At 42.9% G+C, this 22460-nt stretch overlaps 1 pseudogene across 1 annotated transcript; it reads left to right on the top strand.

Annotated features, from left to right (window-relative positions):
- The first annotated feature begins 2699 nt into the window (after positions 1 to 2699).
- LOC307105406 (ferritin light chain-like) lies at positions 2700 to 3210 on the top strand (annotated as a pseudogene). Its single transcript has one exon. The product of its transcript is annotated as a ferritin light chain-like (transcript).
- The last annotated feature ends 19250 nt before the right edge of the window (positions 3211 to 22460 follow it).

A 22460-nucleotide genomic window follows, 5' to 3' on the forward strand; every position in this document is an offset into this window, starting at 1 on the left:
CCAGGGGCCTCGCCGCCACCCGCCTGATGGTCTACCAGGAAAGCAGGCACAACCCCTCTACCTTCCAATTCCCTAAACCTTTCTTGAGTCCCATCTCTCCACTGCCAAGTTCACCTGAACTGGAGAGACAGGACAGAGGACCTTCTTTCTGGGGAACCACCAGTGAAGGATGCCTCAGTTGTGTGGTTTGAACACTACACAGAGATACTTGTTTGGACATGAGAACGGCTGAAATCTAAAAAGCTGAGACTTCGGCCCCGTGCCGGATAAAGGAGGAGCCTTTGTCTTTGCCAAAGGTGTTGTCAGCTCTCTTAAACCGGAGTCCTTAGAAAGGATCCAGTCATCAAGGCACCTTCCTGTAAATCATTCACCAAAACGTGGCCTTTTTCTAAATTTCAGAGAGAAGCAGCATAAGCTGTCCAAGGTCCTTTCTTCCTCTCTGAGCCTCTCTCTTCTCCCAAGAATTGAAATCTTTTTTATCTAGTCCGTCAAGCTCTAAGGCATCTTCTGGCCTTTCATATATTCTTCCAAATCTCTTTATTCCCACAAGGGCTAGAAACTCTAAAATGTGACACTCAACCGCTGTTGACTTCCTTTTTTAATGCATTCAGCTGGGTCATCTTTTCCCTGAGGCAATGAAGGCAGAATGTGCTAGCTGATGGGATGGGTGAAAGGCCAGGACCACCAGGAAATACAGTGGGGACCAAAAATACCTCAGTTAATATTTCAAAATGTCATCCTGCCGTTGTGCATGCAGGGAAGAGCTCTGGAAGGCCACGCACTTGTCTAAACTGTTAGCAGTAACCCCCGAAGGAGTGGAATTTGCAGATGAGACTTCTATTTTTTGCTATATAAAACTCCACATAGAAAACGTTTTTACACAGAGCTTGCATGACTTTGGAAAATTTTTTGAAAGACTAACTTTTTTTAAAACTGGGAGAAATTGCTCCAGTGAACTTTCAGCAGTGCAATTCGGAATAACTTGCTCGTTCTCCCTTCTCGTGAGTATTTTGGGGGAAACCTCTCTATGGTAGAGTTCAACTGTTTTTTAAGGTTTTGCTCATTGTTTAAATGACAGGAGTTGTGAAAATGGCAGCACTAACTAGTGGAAATAATATGGATTTAAATGTACATAACTTGCATTAATGTGTTTATCCTTCCACAGATGTTCCCAGACTGGAATGCTGATTTCCCACTTCCTTTTGCAGACGAAGAAGGACCAACACTTAACAGATAATAACAGTAAATCCCAGAGGGTGGCCCAAAGGAGCAGAGAGCCTATGAAAGCTCCAGTTCTCTGGATCCCAGTCCAGTGTTCTTTCTATTACAGAACACACTGTCTCAGTTTGGTTTACTTCTCTGCCTTAGTGAATGTGGACAGAATGGAGAACACAGGTGGATTTGAGTGAATGAATTTAAGCTACAGGGGCCTCATTTGCACGGGCCTTCTCCAAGGCCCTCAGAGGGCTGCAGCATGGGGTGAACATGGGCACATGTAATACTTTTTTTTACAGTAATTGAGTAATGCCTCTGTCTCTTTCACTCCAGCTTTCCCTCATTCTAAGAAGCATTGGGTGGCCATGTGCCTTTTGAGGATATGAGTAAGGAGTGGTCGACAAAGTTGGGAATACATATAGTATCCGTACATTGTCACATATGGTAGTCCCCCCTTATCCACAGAGCATATGTTCCAAGACCCCCAGTGAGTACCTGAAGCTATGGGTAATACCAAGGCTTATATAAACTATGCTTTTTCCTGTACATACACAACTATGATAAAGTTTAATTTACACACCAGGCACAGTATGATGAACAATAACTAATAACAAAATAGAACAATTACAATAATATACTATAATAAAAAATTATGTGAATGTATTCTCTTAGGATAACTTGTACTGTACTCACCTTTCTTATGATGATATCTATAATAATAAAAGGGTAATATGCTAATTAGATCGGACATCTTCCAGATGTCATTCCAGATGTCCTTCCTGACTAAGCCAGGGTGGGAGGGAAGCCGGCCCGGGTCCTAGGTGCCTGTGAGCGGCCGGAGGAGGGAAGCCCGGGTCCCAGCAGCCCGAGTCCCGGGTGCCGGAGGGAAGCCGGTGCTGGCAGCCGGGGGAAAGAAGGCCTACTCTTGCACGAATTTTCATGCATCAGGCCTCTAGTGAGATGATAAAAGCCTTATTCAGTAGAGAATTCAGCTTTTCACTTAAATGAAGCACTTTACAGCTTCTCTTTGGCATATCTGAATTGCCAGCATCACTACTCTTGTGCTTTGGGGCCATTATTAAGTGCTATTTGAACACATGCACTGTGACACCAAGACAGTTGGTTGGGATAATCAAGGTGACTGCTACGTGACTAGTGAGCAGAAGCAGGAGTGTGTACAGTGTGCAGATGCCAAACAAAGGCATGATTCCTGTCTCAGTTGGGCTAGAGCAAATGTTGTGAGATTTCATCACACGACTCAGATTGGCACACAATTTACAACTTAAGAATTGTTTGTTGGCCCGGATCTGTCTCTTGCTTCAACAGTGTTTGGACGGAACAGACCCAGGGACGCCCCTTCTTCCAGCCTCCAGCCACTCTCCTGTGTCTTATCCAGTCACCACCTTCAGAACCACCTCTGGGACCAGCCAACACAACGTTTTTGTTTTTGTTTTTCTACCTTAACTACTTATTGCCAAACAACCATGAGCTCCCAAATGTGTCAGAATTATTCCACCGAGGGGGAGGCTGCAGTCAACCGCCTGGCCAACCTGCCTCTGTGGGCCTCCCACACCCACCTCTCTCTGGGCTTCTATTTTGACCTTGACAATGTGGCTCTGGAGGGTGTGGGCCACTTCTTCCAAGAGTTGGTGGAGAAGAAGCTGAGGGCGCCGAGCATCTTAAAGTTGCAAAACCAGCGCAGCGGCCGCATTCTCTTCCAGGACGAGCTGAAGCCTCCCCAAGAGGAGTGGGCAAAACTCAGGGCGCCATGGGAGCTGCCCTGGCCTTGGAGAGGACCCTGAGCCAGGCCCTTGTGGAGCTGCAGGCTCTGGGTTCCACCTCAGCTCTGGGACTTCCTGCAGAACCACTTCCGGGGTGAGGAGGTGAAACTCATCAAGAAGATGGGTGACACCTGACTCACCTCCGCAGGCTGCCGGCCCCCAGGCTGGGCTGGGCGAGGATCTCTTCGAAAGGCTCACCCTCAAGCACAACTAGCAGCCTTTGGAGCCCAGAAGCCTTTGAGGGGCCCCTCTGCATCCCCCCTGGTGTCTGGGCTTTACCTGAGCCTCTTCCCGGAACTCCTAGCCATTCTTTTAACCACCCTGAAGCCCTCTCCCATGCATGTGCATTAGACCAAATGAAACAATAAAGCTTTTTGCAGCAAAAAATAAAAGTAAAATAAAAATTATTTGTTGCTGAAATCTTCCATATAATATTTTCAGACAGCAACTGCCCTTTGGGTAACTGAAACCATGGAAGGCAGAACTGTGGGTAAGAGGGACTACCGAATTTATATGGTTCACATTTACTTCTGTGAAAATTATTGCTGCTATCCCAGTGTAGTATAGATTGCAAAAATCCAATTACTGCCTACTGTCTCAGTTCCCTTAGTCTGCACTAAAGTGCAGGGCCAGAGGTTGGTTCCCCTGTGACTTGGTTCTGACAGCATGTGGGGATGCAGAGAGGAGGTTGAAATGTATGGAGCCAGGAGCTAATCTGTAGAAAATTCTTTCAATCATCAAGTGCGTAAAATTTTAACAGAGGATTTGGTTCTCATCAAGATCTAATCAAAACAGATGTTTTCTCCTGTCAGGAATATATTAGAGAATGCAGTACCACATACAATTATAAAAGCTCCAGACTTTTCAGTTTATAGTCATTGTGTGAAACAGAATTTATCAGGATTGTTAGGTTTGAAGGCAACAAACCCATAACTACTAGACATAGAGAGCAGGTCTGTATCAGTTCAACACCATAGTAAGAGGTTTTCCCAATTTGACAACCGCTGTAAAAATTTACATGACATCACTAATAATGATGGTGCTAAACTTTTCTAAACTATCAATACTTTTTAAAAAATATTCAATCAATGCTAGAGTAATTATCTTTCTATTCTCTTTACAGAACATAAAATTTATTTGTGGAAAGAAGCAATCAAAGAGTATACAGCCAAAATAGTGTTAATTTTAAGTATTATAAAGATGTAGCAGACAATTAATTTAAAAATTACTCCTTCTAGATCTTTTTGGTATTTGAGGCTTTGTGAGCTTTTATAAATGTGTACTTTGTGTGATCTTTTTGTACCTTATTTTGTATTCTTATCTTAAAAGAGGGCCCCTCAAATTGCATAAGCTTCAGGAAGCCATTAAACCCAGATTCACCCCTGACAATGAGTATAGTTTTAGATTTTCTTGTGATGCTTGCTTCTAGAAGATTAATCCCTGAATTTTACCAAATCCCCATCCCACTGTCCCCTACTTCTTTGCTCCCTTATCCTTGAAGGTAACATACACAGAAGCCTTCGCAAGATCCCTAGTCAGAATTAATAATTCTTCCCCACCCCCACCCCAATTTCCACAGTTGCATACTTATCAGAGTCTGCCCTGGATTGATTTACTTATCAAGTATGTATTGAGCACTAGTTATATGCAGGTTCTCAGTGCCTTCTATGTTCCTGTACTTTTGAAGGCCCTTCAGCCATGCCCTTCCAAAGGGACTGAGGGTCTTTGAGGCCAAGGGGGCATGCTCATCCAAAGCCCTGGTCTTCTTCCCTGGGGAACATTCTAGATACCTGGGACTCCAGAATTCCTTGCTTAAATCCATACCGAGTCTGCTTCTTTGTGGGCCTCTTCCTCTCTCCTTCCTCCAGAGGGCTGATTTGCCTCTGGTGTGCTCCCTCCTAGGGAGAAGAAGAAGCTGTTACTGCAGTGGGAGAGAGAAGGTACAGGGTTTGGGTATAAAGGTTAGAGTGTCCACATACATGCATGTGACCCCACAAAGGTAGGAGCTGGAGTGGGGAAAGAAAGGAGCAGACTAGTGGCTCCATGTGTTTCCAGGTCTGAGCCCTGCAAGTGTCAGTTATGGGCCTGCTAAGACTATAATTGGATATCTATGTCTTGATTTTATTCCAGATAGTTCCAAAAGTTTCTCTTTGTAATTTTTTTTCATGACATTGCCAGGACAAAAGAAATGCCTAACAGTTACTCTTATTACATAACTAGTGGCCCGGTGCACAAAATTCGTGCACGGGGGGGGGGGGGTGTTCCTCAGCCTGGCCTGCACCCTTTCCAATCTGGGACCCCTTGAAGGATGTCCTACTGCCGGTTTATAGGGATCAAGCCTAAACCATCAGTCAGACATCCCTCTCACAATCCAGGACTGCTGGCTCTTAACCGTTCACCTACCTGCCTGCCTGCTTGATTGCTCCTAACCACTCTGCCTGCCGGCCTACTCCCCCCCCAACTGCCCCCTGCTGCCGGCCTGCTCACCCCCAAATGCCCCCCCTGCCAGCCTGATCACCCCCAACTGCCCCCTGCTGGCCTGCTTGCCCCCACCTTCCCTCCCCACTGGCCTGCTTGCCCCCAACTGCCCCCCTGCTGGCCTGCTCACTCTAAACTGCCCCACCACTGTCCTGATCACCTCCAACTGACCCCCACTGATGGCCTGCTTGCCCCCAACTGGCCCCCCTGCTGGTCTGCTTACCCCCGACGGCCCCGCCCCCCACCAGCCTGATTACCCACAACTGCCCTCCCCTCTTGGTCTCTAACCACCTCTACCTCAGCCCCGCCACCATGGCTTTGTCCAGAAGAACGTCCGGAAGGTCTCCTGGAAGGTCTCCCAGTCTAATTAGCATATTACCCTTTTATTAGTATAGATAGAGGCCTGGTGCACAGGTGGGGGCTGACTGGTTTGCCCTGAAGGGTGTCCCGGATCAGGGTGGGGGTTCCCTTGGGGCGTGGGGCAGCCTGGGTGAGGAGCCTGTGGTGGTTTGCAGGCCGGCCATGCCCCCATGGGGTGAGAGTCCCTGCTGGAGGGGCATGACCAGCCTGGGTGAGGGGCTGATGGCTGTTTGCAGGCTGGCCAAGCCCCCCAGTGGGGACCCTCACCCCATGGGGGTGTGGCCAGCCTGGGTGAGAGGCTGAGGGCTGTTTTCAGGCTGGCTATACCCCCTTCAGGGTGGAGGTTCCTGCTGGGGTGCCTGGCCAGCCTGGGTGAGGGGCTGATGGCTGTTTGCAGGCTGGCCATGCCCCCCAGAGACCCAAGCTCCCAGCCCTATCTTTTTTTCTTTTCTTTTTTTTTTCAATGCCTCCTTGAGTGGAGGCCAGGGCCAGCTGGAAGCAAGTATCTGGGATTTATTTATCTTCTATAATTAAAACTTTGTAGCCTTGAGCAGAGGCCAGGGCCAGCCAGGACGGGCGGGAAGCTTGGCTTCCTCCATCGCCGGGGGTAACCCAAGCCTCCTGCTCACTCCAGCTCCGTGGCCGCCGCCATCTAGGTTGGGTTAATTTGCATACTTGCTCTGATTGGCTGGTGGGCGTAGCAGAGTTACGGTCAATTTGCATGTTTCTCTAGAAATTCACATGGTGTGTGACAGATGTCACATTGTTTCCCTTAAAAATGCAAAATATCCTGCAGCTACACTGTGAGTTTGCCACAAGGACCTGGTTTTATCCATTAGATTCTGAAAAAGATCATAGCAAACTGCATTTTCAAAAGATGGCCACATTTCTAGTCTCGTGTGCTTTTCTAAAAACTTACCACTCCCTCAATGAGACATGAAATCTAATTCTCCTCCCCTTAAATTTGGAGGGACTGTTGACTCACTTGTAATCAATAGAATGCAGCATCAATGACACTGCATGACTTTCCAGGCTAGGTCATAAAAGGTGCTATAGCTTCTACCTTGTTAGCGGGAACACTTACTCTGAGCTGCCACATAAGACTTCCAACTGCCCTGAGGCCACCATATTATAAGGAAGCCCAACCCACTTAAGGAGATTACAAGGATAGGCCCTGATGCTACCTGGAGGATGATAGAGTCTTTAGCCCCTTGAGCTCCAGGCTTTCCCAGCTCCAACCACTATCTGAGTGCAACCATAGGGAACACTCCATGTTGTAACCACCCGATCCGAGCCCATTCTGAATTCTTGTTCACAGAACCTGTGATTATAATAAAATGACTACTGTTATTTTAAGCCAATAGTTTTAAAAGTGATTTCTTGGGCAGCAATAGTAACTGGAAAACTTTTTCTTTTAGCTCCTTGACAGTTAGCATAGTATTTTGAATATTTTGGAAGGTCCAATGACACTCATCAAATTGAATGGAAAATCTCAAAGTACTGGTTAGTAATCTAAACTTCAATAATGACTAAAAAACAGTATTACAGCTGTATCACTTGAAAATATGTGAACTTAGATGTATAAGATGGCATAGCCAACCTTGGATACTAGAGTTTGAATTTTTTCAGAGTTTTAATAAATCGCTTAGATGAGTCTGTTTCCTTGCCTTTTGTTTTTGTCTCCTCATGATAAAGAGCAGGAAAGGACTTCTGAATATTTATTCATTTGCAAGCTCCCTATATCATGAGGTCACCATAAGAGTCATATATGCTGAATTATCAACCCCAGCTAATTGAGGATTTTAATTAGCTTAGATTAAGCAAGGTACTATTATAATTGGTGGGTTCCAAGGCAGCCATCTGTTCCCTTTGTGAGTAGTAATGTTATGTCACGTAGAGTTGAGCAAGGAGAAGAATTTGTCAAGTAGAACTTTTCTCAACGTTAGCAAAAGGTGAATGCTTAGGAAATAAAAGGGAACAGCTAGGGGAGCAAACAAACTAAAGGTAGGAGAAACGAAAAAGCCTAGGAAGAAAGGAAACAGTCCAATTATTTGCTGTGTTAAGAGAGTCAAGCTGAATATAACCTTAGACATCTGTTTGTGCCTGGTGTTGTTTTTCATTGGAGTGGAGGGAGGTAATTAAAATGCCATGTAGCGGCTTGCCTTGTATGCATTTCCAAGCACAATTCAAACTCTTATGAATCTGCCCTCTGAAAGAAATAGCTGATTATAGAAACAGAACAAAACCTCTTTGATCCCTCTTGTGATACAACTAGGTCATGAGAAGTAGAAATCCAAATGTATTCTCAGTCTTGGATGATTCTTCATGGAAAATCTGACTTAGGGAGATTTTGAAATGAACAATGATGGAAACCAAGGCAGAATATAAAGCAAAACATGAAAAAAACACCAACTCTGCAAAGGTTACCTAAATGGGACTTTTGTTAACATGATTATTTTTTTGTAACTTCCTTCATAATAGGATTTTTCCTAATGAAAAATGCCTAAAAGTGTTTGTAAAGATGGATGTACTAATTGTGCCATAATACCTTGGATACTCATGAAAATTTCTTAAAAGGGGAGTATTTGTGAGTTTATCATAAACGTCTGTTTCACTAGTGGCTTTGTTATCTAAAATACATAAATGTGTCTTTGTCTTCTAGCCAGAGGAAAATGTTTGTGCTTTTGGAATTAGTTATACCTCTCTCTAAAAGCAACAACAAAATAGTTTGTGGAGAAGCTGGCACTTTTTATCGTTTACATGTAAAGTAGTAATATGATTAGAATAAGACTACATATCAAGTAAGATGTTTTTTTTTTCATTACAAAAAGAGAGACAACCACATACAAACTAGTTTTGAAAACAAAAGGGTCCTGATGGCTCATAACAGTAAAGTCCAGAGTTAGGACTGGCTTCAGATGTAGCTCAGTTAGGGACCTGGCTCTGTTTTTCTACCGTTTTCTTGGTTTTGTCCTTCTCCATAATGTCATCTTCAGGCTTTCTTCATGATTCCAAAGCAAGATTCTTGGGAAGATGGGTTTCATGTGTTCTCACTCACATCTCTCAGTCTGCTCACTGACTGAACTTCCCCTGCACCAATCCCAGTGGCTTGGACTGACACACATGTATATGTGAGCCTATAGCAAGCAGAAGGGGAATGTCTTATTGGTTGATTTATATCAATTCAGGATCCGCCCTTCAACAGTAGTCAGTTCAATCCCACCCCAACTAATGGCTACTACACAGTGAGGAGGGTAGCTCTTCAAAGGAAAATCTCAGTACTGCAAGGAAGGAGAGAAACAGGCTCATGGATACTGGGAAGATAAGGTTCACTACAGGTCAGTCCCATTAACTGTCACAGCAGCTGCTATGTGTTCTCAGCAAGTGTAACTCTAAGATTTTTGCTAAAAAAAAAAAAAAAAAAAAAAATCCTTCCATTCTAAATTATGTTTTTAAAATGCAGAAATAATCAATGGGATTATGAGGAACAAATCAAGTAATCAGAGTAGCAAGGATCTCAACCAAGGGAAATGGTTTATGGCACTGGTTCTGATTCAATTAGCAAATATTAACTGAGTAACTTACATGTACCAGGTGCTGTGCTAGGTTTGGACACCAACAATCTCTTTTTTGTTTTTCTACATTAATTCTACATTGCAAAAAATTTTACCTATCAAAGAAACTATAAAAATATTAACTTGTTTTCCTATTTTATAGAGTAATCAAAGATATAAATTATAAACAATTCCACTGGTAAAAAATGGCCAATGCTGAAACTTTGAAAACAGTTGACTTGTTTATTAGTCTATTCTGTATCATTGTGCTATAAGTAAATATATATATTATTTCTGGTAGCCTAACAAGCATTATCAAAGATTTAAATAAATAATATGATTTCTTTTAAGATTTCATAAATAATTTTTTTTCCTCTCAAAATTAGTCATTACTACTGTTGTGAATCACCAGTGATGCAAGGACCCCAGATTAGGATCAATGACAAAAAGTGTGGACACTAAATATATTTATAAATCATATAAATCCTATATACTCTTGCTATTAACTTTAAAGCTGAATTCTCCACTAAATCATTATCTAGCAATAAGATATACTCTGTTCAGGGACTCGCAAATGTCTTCTTATTCACCATATAATTACCTATAGGAGGAGTCAGATGGAGCCACACAACTCAATCTGAGCTCAGCCTGGGGTTGTTTCTACATCATATGACACAGAGCAACAAAACCCCAAATTTCAGGGTGCCACTGGGTAAGCAGTATGCAGAGTTAACCTTGAGACTCATTAACTTTAGTATTCAAGTAGCTCATACCACTCACAAATTTCTTTCTAACAAAGAATAGCCTGTATCATATACAAAAACCTAGCAGAAATGTACACAGGGCCAGCCAAGCACACAGCTGACTTCGTATCAGCAATGAATGCAGGCTACGCACCCACTTCCCACTTTTCATATTTCCATCCTGCCCCCACACAGCCAACCTCTGTTTAGATTATCATTTTTTACTAAACACTTCACCTCCCACAAAGCAATAGTGTGTAAGATTTATGTAATTAATGTTTGCAAGGGACCGTTAGAGCCTTGTCTGAAAGATGTCTTTTGAAGAGGAAAGAATTGTTGATGCTATGATGTCCTGGATTTCTTATACTCATCAAGACTGCTTCTATGAGGAAAAGCTACCGAAATGATAGATGGGACCACTTTTATTCAGCACCGTTACAGGTGGCAAAACACTGCTGCAGGACTCAGGCAAGAATACGTCCCTGGCGACATCAACTGTATAAACATGTATCCTGTCAATCACTAAGAATGCAGGTACAATACTTTATAGGCCAAGGATAATGATAATTCCATCCTGCTTACAGTATGCTTTGTACTGAAAAAGTTCAAGGCACTTTGCAAGAACCATAATTTAGCAAATCATGAAATGAAAGCTACACAGAGGAAAATTGAGGCATTTAAAAAAAATTAAGACATTAATTTTATTCAGCCATTAGCCAAGAAGGTCCAACATGCAGTGCTACAGTCGCTTTCCCCCACACAGACTACTTTTGCTTTTAGGAAAGGAAGGGAAAGGAAATTGACCTTTTAATTGAGAATATACAATGGACTATATATTGCTAGAAGGTTCATATTATTTATCTCATTTACTCTTTAAAACAACTCAGTGAGGTATATTTTACAGTTGATAAAACTAAGGCTTAGAGGAACAATTAATATGACTGAGAGAACATAGGCTATTAAGTGACTGAACCAGGAACTTAAGCCAGATCTGCATGATTCCAAAGCCATTGCTCTTTCCACTGCACATGTAACAATAAAGGAATAAACAGCACTAGTCTAGAAGTTTCTTTCTTCTAGGAGCCTGTCCTTACCTTTGCAAAAAAAGAAAAGAAATAACTTTTTCAAATAAATTATTCTTGGAATACCCATGAAGCTGTCTTATACCATGCCAGCCCTTGTTTCTCTTTTCCATCCCTAAACTCTGGACTAGAATACACAGTTTAGCATTTGATTGTCTACAGGAAGTCTCTATTTTAAAACAGTACCTGATTTACAACTACCCACTGCCAATCAGACACATGAACCATCTCCAACACTTCCACCCTCACTGGAGATAGCAATGCCATCACTGGGGTAGGAATTCCAAAAGGAAAGAAAATTAATGGGTTCATCAGTGCAAACAGAAAATACATGACAAAACAAGAATGCCTTAAGGTAGCTTGTATGGGCAAGCAGACTCAAGAAACTGGCCCTCAACTAAAAAAAAAAAAAAAAAAAAATGCTACCATCCTATCAGGTGGGCAACTATCAATCTAGTATTGTTGATTCTACAGGGAAATGAGTATTCTCACATACTGCTGACACAGATATAACTTAGTCCAATTTATAGAAGGTAATTTTGCAGGAAACATCAAAAGTGTTTATAATGTGAATATCATTTAGTCACCTGATTCCATTTCTAATACTTTAGACTGAAAATAAATAAAAACATGCACACATTTTTTTTGCCTACAAGGTTGTTTATTTCAGCATTGTTCATAATAGAAAAAAATTGTAAAGATTTAAATGCTCAAAGTAAGGAATAGTTAAGTAAATTTTTTACTAATTTTTCTGCAATGAACATATATTGCCACTATAATATAAGAGCAATAAAAGATAGCTTTCATCTTAATAAAGAAATAAAAATATAACAAGGAAGTTGGTCCCCTGTTCTCAGGACCCATGATTAGTTCATCAGCCATAATATCTGTCTCTTTCCATCTGTCAAAAATGTTACTCAGCATTTAACAGCATTATTCTATTTTATACTTACCCTTTTATTAGGTATCATTAACCCCATGGATAAGGCCCTGGTTTCAGAAAAAGGAGTGTACGCAAAGCCACGCACCAAGTGACAGAGCTGGGATTCACACACACTATGGCTGAAGCGAAAATATATGTTCTTTACCACAAACTTTTTTGGGGCTTCTTGTGGGGTAATTAGGCGTTTCGAGGGTAAACCAAAAAAACTAACCACCACATATAATAACACAGTTTGGCAACACACTCACAAATCTTTAGGAAGCATTTTCTTTTTTAAACTTGTGGACTCTGAGAAAAGAGATACCTACTAAGAAGGGCTCCTAGGAGCTAACTGGGATAAAATTTAAAAAACAAAGCCTAGCAGTCATTTCTACACAGGGGCCTCTCAGGCAAACTGCACCTCATAGAGAAGCCTGCACTGAACTACCTTTCGCTGCACTGAACGGCCCGCCTGCACTGTGTTCCTGCCACTGGAGCCCTTCTAAAGGAGTTCCTGGAACCCTCTTTCAACCAAGAGGACTAAGGCTTTCCCCATCGATTTGGAGCTGTGCAGTTATATCTCCAGCAACATCTTCACCAACCAATCAGAGCAGCTCCCTTTTAATCAATCAGGAAAGTGCCTTTGGGACCAATCAAGCTTGGAGGATTTGGAGTCCTCATTTGCATGAGGACAGACCAATCAGGGCCTAGGGGTAGGGACTTTTCTCTATATAAGCCAGCTCCCCTCTGGCTCTGGGAGTGTACTTTCCCTTTTCACAAAAGACTGAAGATTGCAGTCCCACTGAGAAAACATCTAGAGCAGCTCAGGCTAGAGCAGAGCAGACCAGTGAGGAGAGCAGAGCCTCGCTGTCTAGACTCTAGGCCAAGAGGGTCCTGGACCCAGGACTGCCTCACAGTTGAGCTGTTTTGCACTGAATAAAGTTTCCCTTTTCACTGCACATCAAATTTGGGATTCCTGTTGGCATTTAATTGACACCAATGACCATTGGCTTACAAACTGTACATTGCCTCTATCTGTTTACACTGTCTGTGTCTGTCACGTGCCTCCTTCTTGGAGGTAATATCCAGTAATGGGTCAGAGCACCGTCCCAGAATTACATTTCCTGGGTCAAATCTGACTACCCCTTAAAAACCAGGGGCACCAATAAAATTAAGATTTGTCCTACCTGAAGAAGTCCCGGTGAGGATTACATGAACTAATCGGCACAGTGCTTTGTGAGCTAAATGTCTGACATGTAGCAAGCATTTGATAAATCATGAAAGTGTCCCCATCATTTAAGTATTTTCTGGACAGTAAATTTCCCAAGGGCAAAAATCACCTGTTACATAGCTTTTGCATTCCCTAAAGAACTCACGTGATGATGGATCAATGGATTGAAGCTGGACGGAAAGTAGTATCTGATGGAAGTCTCAGCAGTGCATGTCTTCCGCTCTGATTCAACAAGAGCCCTAACCCTGTTAACCTTGTTCCCTAATAGGAACCTTGTTTTATTCCTAACAGCCATGCAGTGATGAAAAGAAAATCACTGCTTTAAGGCTGTCTTGCATTTCTTTATTAATCATTACTGTTCTTTACTGATCCCACATTCAATATTTAAATGCAAGTTACTTCAGGGAAGCATATAACTTTACCGGTCTAGAAAGAGTTAAATAACACCTGAATTGAAACATCCTTGAGTGTTTATTTATGGCACCCTGTAGGAAAGTAACCATAACCTATTTCTCCCTTTTAGCAAGAAAGTCGCAGGAAAGACTCACGGCTCAATCTTTCACTGCAAGCATTTCATCTGGATAAATCTGAGATCGCTAGCAGTGTTCATATACTATGTGTCACTTTGAAGTCAATGAAGCCGAAAATCTCGCTTTAGAAAGTTCTTCTAATCCTTGAGAGTATAGCAGTGTGATTTTAATTATGACATGGCAGATTTTAAAACAGATCTATAAATATTGATGTGCAAGTCCTGGCATAATTCTGCGAATGTGCAGCAAGACAGGCAGTGAGCATGTACTTTTGTCTAAACCAGGCCACACTAAATTAACCCAAGGAACCCAATTAAAAGCTGTGAGTTTCCTAAGGGCTGAGTCATCAGTCCTACCCGACAATGCTCTTCTGGTGGTTACATGACTTACACTGAGAAACAAAAGAATATCAAAAATTGGATTTATCAAATAAATTTGTCCTGGGATTTTTCTTCTACTACAATGTTTTCAATGCAAAGTAGTGATGACAACTAAAACAAGGAAAACACTTGACTGTATCAATCTAATGAATTACAGCTCTGAACATGTCCCTTCTCTTAGAAACATCCAGTGACTCCCAAAGGACTTCAGGAAGACACCAGCTGGGCACACACGCTACACCATGATTTGGCTACAGCCTAATTCATTTTCCCAGGACAAGTCTCTCCCTTCCACCCCCCTTCCTTCCCTCCACATCCTTCACTCCAGCTAAAGATCACCCATCTTTCCCTCAAAATCACCTGCACTCTCTAGCTTCCCAGTGGCTTTACAAATGCTGACCTCTCTCCAAGAGAGCATTTTTAAGATTGTAGCCACTATGGATATTCCCTCAAGACTTTGCTCAAAGGCCACTTCCCCCTTAATACCGAGATTGCACCAGAGGGATTCGCCACCTCCCCCTTCTCGCAATGTTTATCAGCAATACAAAGACATCACAGTAAACATAACATCTACATTAAAATGGTGTGCTTGTCACAGAAACAGAAATAGAAAAGTCCTTGGGCCACCCCCACCCTTCCAACTGGATTGCTGCCAGCGATGAGATCGCCCTTTTTAAATGGATCTTCTTTCCCTCTGTGCCCGTAGCAGGCAGTTTTTCTTTTACTTTGGCCTTGAATGCATCCCATCTTGTGTAACAGTTGTTTATGCTCGGACTCCTATAATATTTCCCCAGCTGTTTCCTGAGAGCAGGAATTGAGGTGTATTCGCCAGGTACCACCCACACTGCTTAACAGAGAGCGTTACCCAAAATAGGTGTTCCATACTTCGGTGGCCTGGCAATGAGAACAGACAAATTAAAAGAGGCACGGTCTGGAAAATCGGGCCACGATCACTTTCAAGTGCACACACTAACCGTTCTGTCAGCGGCGATCTCTGTCTATCATCTCCTTGGTTTCATTTTTAGATCATTTCCCCCCAGAGTTCTGTTTATTCAGTTCCCACTGTGATTTTCTTAACATATCAGTTCTCAAACTACATTTTTGAATGAGAACAAAGTGTTTCGTGGTTAAAATTAAACTATGGCCATTCTTCTCTCAATTCACACTCAAAACAAAACTATGACTAGAATTTTTCAATTGTAAATTTTGCTCAAATCTTTGTTATCTCAATTAGAATTTATACACACAAGCATATACTTAGTTAATGTATCAATATTTCATGGGGTCATGTAAAAAGAACATGATTTTTTAGGTGTTCACCTGAACCCCAGAATCACTCTTCCAACCCCTTAATATTCCCATTGCATCAAGAGGTTCAAAATAGTCAAGTCTGTTTTTCTAAGGGGTGACATTTTAAAAATTGTATTAAAAAACTGATTTAAAAATATAGATATACAGAAGCCAGGTGCACGGATTCACGCACCGGTGGGATCCCTGTGCCTGGCCTGCGCCCTCTCGCAATCCGGAACCCCTCGGGGGATGTTGGACTGCTGGTTTCGGCCCGATCCCCGCAGGCCAGGCCAAGGCCCCCACCGGTGCACGAATCCGTGGACCACCGGGCCTCTAGTATGCATATAAGATCTTTGGTTAATCTCTTCCTGCCCTCCCCCTTCCCTCTGAGATTCATCAGTCTGTTCCATGTTTCCATGCCTGTGCATTGAGCATCTGCCCTCTGGTGGTCAGTGTGCATCATAGCTACTGGTCGAATGGTCAAACGGTCAAATGGTCGCTTAGGCTTTTAGATAGATAGATAGATAGATAGATAGATAGATAGATAGATAGATAGATGATAGATAGATAGATAGATAGATAGATAAGAGACAAAAGATAAGGTATTTTAGTATCTAAAATAAAATAAACTGACATACAGTAACTCCAATTTTCACAATAATAGAGAAAACACACAAAAAATATAAATTTTGTTAATTCCATTTTACAAATGGTTTAATACAAAATGCAGCATTTTCCTCTCTGACTTGAGCTACTGCTCTGTGCCAGATATTACTATAGACTTTTATATACTAACAATCAAGTCAGGTCAATTAAAAACACTTTTATTTTGCCATGGCCAGTGTGACTCAGTTGGGTGAGGTCGCCCCAGGAACCTAAAGGTCTCAGGTTTGATCTGGTCAGGGCACATGCCTGCATTGTGGGCTCGATCCCTGGTAGGGGGCATGCAGGAGGCAGCCAACTGATGTTTCTCTCCCTTCCTCTCTCTCTAAAATCAATAAAAACATATTTTTTAAAAACACACACCTTTACTTTGTGTTTATTAATATCTATCCACATATAGATACATCTATTTGTCGATAGATAGGTATACACATATATACCCATATACATCATTATTAATATTGTTTGTGCTTTTCCATTTGCTGTGAGTTTGGATTCGTGATTCAATCATGCCCCAGGCAAAAGTGCTATGGAAACACACAGTGCACCTTTCTTACATATTCAAAGTACAATACATAGCCTTTCTCCACCCTGCAACTGCTAAGCACCATGACACTTTGTTTTCAAAGAGATTGCATTGCCTTGATGAATATTACAATTCCTCAAAGAATTATTCTTTTCTTTAAAGTATTTATTTCCCAGAAATTGAATGGACTATTTCTTAAGACCCAATTTATCTCTAAAGACTTTTAGTCCAATGTCCCCAATACATTATTATATTATGAAATTATTATGAAGACTAATGCCAGAAAAAACAAATTTCTGGGCTGTGCCTTTCAACCAATAGGTACCAAGAATGTTGAACTCTTATCTGCCAGAAACAAAACAGCCCTGTCTAGAAAAAAGAAACTTGCTATTTTTCTGTTTCTCCTAAAGTACGTACTTCAATAGGTTTGCAAAGCATGATGGTCCAATAATAGTCTGTATTTTTTTCCAGAGAAAGTCTAAAATTGGAAACTTCTTATTTACAATCTGTGAGGGGTCTTTAGAAAAATCACCTATCAATTTTAAAACAAAGGCCTAAGTGTGCACATATCCAAAAAGAAGTTCTAATAAACGTGATAAGAAAATTGAGATGTTCGTTTCCATTCCATTCTTTTAGTCTTAAAACCTTCCATAGCACATGATATTTCAGAAACCTTTCACTTTCATCAAGTACTGCCAACCAACCAGATCCAGGAATCGTTGATTTAAATTTTTTTCAACTCAAAGCAAAATCTTTTTTAGGGAAAATCCACATTTTTGTAGCTCTGTGAGGCCCTGTTCTATTAATCTCAAGTAATCTTGAGACTTCAACTGTTAGAAGATAAACTATTGTCTTCATTTCTGCATAATATAAATGTTATTATTTATGTTATAATTACTATGCATACTTGGGAAATAATTTTAGACAAAGAAAATAAATGTTTAAATATAATAAAAATTTTAAGGTCTATGAATAAGGCAGTTCTTTTAGAATTCAGCAACTGGATAAAGTTTCTCTTTTGAAAAGCAATGTGCTGGATGAGGACACATATGTGATACCTTAATCAATAAAGAAATTTTTAAAAAAAGCAAAGCAATGTGCTTCATCTTTTCTGAATACAAGAATTAGAAAATGCACTAATAGTGTTTCTCTTTCTCACTTGGCTCCCAGGAAGCTCAGGGCTGAACTAAGAGTTCATTCATAATAAATGCTTTCCTGCTCATACTTAAGCATATTCTCTTCATTTTTACATGATTTTTTTTTAGTTCATGGTTACTTATTTCGATTTTAAATATTCCAATATATCTAAATTTACATATATAATATATATCAGGCGTCCTCAAACTACGGCCCACAGGCCACATGCGGGTGTTTTTGCCGTTTTGTTTTTTTACTTCAAAATAAGATATGTGCAGTGTGCATAGGAATTTGTTCATAGTTTTTTTTAAACTATAGTCTGGCCCTCCAACGGTCTGAGGGACAGTGAACTGGCCTCCTGTTTAAAACATTTGAGGACCCCTGATATATATATATATATATATATATATATATATATATATATATATATATATATATATATGGAAAGAGACAGTGAGCTCATTAATTTCAACAAGAAATTCATTCCAAACCATTTATTGTGCATCTACTATATGTCATTCCCTTCTAGAAGATGGGGATGTAGTTCATTTTATTTTTAAAAAATATTTTTATTGATTTCAGAGACAAGGGAGAGGGAGAGAGAGATAGAAACATCAATGATGAGAGAGAATCATTGATTGGCTTCCTCCTGCAAGCCCCCTACTGGGGACGGAACCCACAACCCGGGCATGTGCCCTTGACCAGAATTGAACCTGGGACCCTTGAGTCCGCAGGCCGACGCTCTATCCACTGAGCAAAACTGGCCAGGGCTGTAGTTCATTTTAAAAGATGATTTTCATGAGAGAAGTGGATAGATCTAACTGTATCCTTGTGGGAGGGGGGTTGTCAATCAAACCAACATAAAGAAAATGGAAGGGGTTTTTTTTTTTAATTCCTTAAAAGAAAAGCCTGCAAACATCAATTTAACCCTCACAAGGAGGAAGTTAAAATAGTGAGTGTTTTGACTGCTGCTTATAGGGAAACTGGTTACTTAAGTATGCAATCTTCTTCTCAAGTTCCTGCAATAAAAGCAGCTTCATCCTTGGGCCTGCGCTGAGCACTAAGAACACCGCTCGTGAAATAAAAGCTCTTACATAAATTGCCCCCTAATAACAGAGATCGATTTAAACATTCTAACCTTCCAGAAAGGGGGCTTTGGGTCTTAGATTTCCTATCTTGCAACTTCTGATGGAACAACTAAGTAGCACCTATTGGAGCAAGCCAAGAAATATGCTGCACTTTGTGTGGCTGACCAGGCAAGAATAATTGTTATCTGGTAAAGCAGTTCCCTTTCATAGATGACTTCAAGGTTGGAGGGCCTAAATGTGCCCTTGTCTTCAGCTCTGTTTTGCTCTACTGGCTTGAAAATATGTGTCACACAGTGACCTTAGGATGGCCTGCCTGATGCCAGCCTGATGCTGAGAAAGGTATTGAAATTTACAAGGATTTTGCCCTGGGCCTCCACTCTCAGGGTGCAGTATGCTCATACACACTTGAATGTGTTGCCAGCTCACAACAGCCTCGTGGTTAGGGAAGCGGCCCAGCAAGGCTGCCTACAGATGCATGGTGTGTGCCCTCTGCCCCAGCAATTGAAAATAGACTAGTACGTCTCAGGGCAACATTCTTGTCTTCCCTTTGCACCAGAAACTGTGTAGCAATTATAATATTTCAGATAGGGCCAACTATGGGACTTAATATGAGGTATGTGCATTTAGGCTTCTTAGACTAACAAATTTCTTAAAATAACAGAGCTGCCTGTGTTTCACTAAGGAACTAACCTAAGACTTTTTTTAAGTGGTGTCATGCCTTGGTGACTTTCTAAGAGAACCCAAACACTGGAGTGACCAGAAACTTTTTAAGTCATTGGAAGCTGCGCCTCAAAGGATTCAGAGAAGCCACAAATGAAATGTGACCGTTGATCTTGAAAAATCAGAGTGCTCTAATGAAGAAAAAAGCAGATCAGGGAGAATGTTAAAAAGACCCCACGTTTGTTCCCAAAAGGCTGCAAGGGGAATTTTAGAACTGCAGTAATCACATCGTTAATTTGTGCAACAGAACTCAGATTTGTGGGACAAGATCGCCAAACTTGAGAATACAGGTGCAAAAACCGTAACTTTATTGTATTAAACGGGAGGGGGAAGAGCCATTGAGAGTCAGATGTTTCCAGATCTTGGCACTCGACACCTCACTCTCACGCCCTTGAGTTAAATCGCATTAAACACAAAACACCCGCGCGATGACCAGTTTCGGGGAGGCGCCCAAGCCTCCCCTCCTCCATTCCCTTTTGGGTCCCTAATCCTGGGCTTCCTTTTAATGGCATTTCGTTTCTAGAAAAGTCCCTCGTATCTTTCGGTCTAATGATCTCAACTGTACAAATCTTTGAAAAGGAAAGAAGTGGGTTTGCTCTCGGCGCGGACATCTTTTCTCCTGCCCGGGCTCGTAGGAAGCCTCGTCCCACTTTCGCTGAAAAGGATGTCGCTCTGGGGCGCTGAGGCTGGAAACCCCTCGGCTCTCTCGTCTTCCCTCTTCTTTCTGTCCGCTGACACCCCCCCTGCACGCCCTCTCTCAGCCCCCCTACCACCCACGGCCCTTCTTACCACTCGTGTGCTGGGCGCTTTAACGTTTCCTCCCTCCGCTTCTCCCTCTGACCCGGGAGGCACTTGCAGTGGGAGGCAGACCGACCAGACAGTGAGTCTTACCGGGGACAGGCGGGTGGAATACTTCAGGGGAATAAAAAACCTAATTGATACATTTCGCGCTGCCTAGTCGCGGTTAAGTATTTTGTGGATAAGCGAGCATATTAATCATTTCATGGTGCTCGAAGCACCGATGTCCTTTGCCCTATGCGTTCGTCTATTTCACAGACTTACATATCGCTTACCACGTACCAACCAAGAACGGTTCCAAACGCTTGTAGAATATGACCCGCTTTGCTTATAAAATATTTTAAGCGACATCAAATCCACGTGTACTTTTCGAACGTCCCTGCTATATATATATATATATATATATATATATATATATATATATATATATATATATATATATATCACGGTTAAAGCAGTTAAGACTACCAAGAAAAATATGGGAAAACTATACCCAGTTGATACTTTATTGCAAGTAAACCTTTTTCCTATTTGCAATTTTTCTCAATTGTTGCAATTAAATACACCAGTATGGTGGTGGTGGTTGGGGAGGGGGAGGGGAAAAAACCTCTTTTTCTTTTATTTTCTTTCTTTCTTTCTTTCTTTCTTTCTTTCTTCTTTCTCTCTCTCTCTCTCTCTCTCTCTCTCTCTCTCTCTCTCTCTCTCTCTCTCTCTCTCTCTCTCTCTCTTTCTCTCTCTCTCTTTCTTTCTTTCTTTCTTTTTTCAGCGACGGTCTCAAGTTTTGACCCTGACGTTGGGAAGCGACCGCTAATTTGCTCCCGCGGAGAGCGTTCATTGCACCTGTAGGCATTCGCTTTCCGGAAAAGAAGCGGCTGAAAGCTGTGAAGGTCGGGTTCGCGCGTTCCGCGGTGGCCTGTGCGAAGTGGCCGCGGGCCCATCCTCCCGCGAGGTGGGACGGCGGACCCGCGAGCGGGGGCCCGGCTCTGCGCTCGGGGGGCTGCGAGGGCCGGGAACCAGGTGGCGTCGTGGGAGGTCGCAGCGGGCGGGGTGCGGCCGGTTCAGCTCCGCGCCGCGCGCTCAGCACTTGGGTGCTGAGCCGAGCAGAGGCCCGGAGGCCCGCGCCGGCCGGAACCCGCCCTGAAACCCACAGCCCAGCTGGGGTGGGGCGGGGTGGAGGGGGTGTCGCCGCCCCTGGCGGCCCCGCAGTCCTGAGCTGACCCGGTGCAGCCCCGCCAGGCCTCGCCCGGTCCCCGCCGACTGTGCGCTTTGCCCGGGGTTAGGTTTCAGAAGTCAGGATGGGACGTTTCGGGTTTCTGTTCACACGGTGGCTGCAGGCACCGCGGTGGGGATGCAGAGAAGGGGGAGGGGGGTGTGGGGAAGGGGTTTTGTGCTTTAATGAGAGCTTAACACGCCGGCTGCAAGTCCTCCCGCGCTCTCCCGGCCCAGCTCTCCCCCACCCCCGCCGGGCCCGCTCCTTCCATCGCGTCCTTTCCTCCTCTCCTCCCCGCCCGGCGCGGGTCCGGTGGAGGGAGGGATGGACAGTCCAAGGGACGCCCCGAGCAGATCCCCAGGAAAAAAAGACTCGGTCCGCGGCGAGAGGCGGTGGGGACTGATAGATGCCCCTTTCTCGGAGGCTTTTATCCACCGAGCACGGAGCTGTCCCGGCGCAACGAGTGGAGTCTCCCGGCTGGACCCCCACCGACCCGCGCCCGCCTCCCGGTCCCGCGGCTCCCGGCCGAGCAAACCGACCCCGGCGGCCCTCGCGGAGGCGCATCAGCGGAGACGCACCGGGTTCAAAAATCAGAGCATGGAAAGAGACGCTTGGAAACATGTTTTGAAAGCACATCCAGAGATTTTACCACCCGCGGTGTCCAATGCACTGAAAAACTGGACACGAATGCGAACTTTAGAAAACAAATTCCGTTTCCAGATCGATTTTTTTCATGTCCGGGAATCTAATTA

This window comes from Cnephaeus nilssonii (assembly GCF_951640355.1).
Source record: "Cnephaeus nilssonii genome assembly, chromosome: 9".
NCBI lineage: Eukaryota > Metazoa > Chordata > Mammalia > Chiroptera > Vespertilionidae > Cnephaeus > Cnephaeus nilssonii.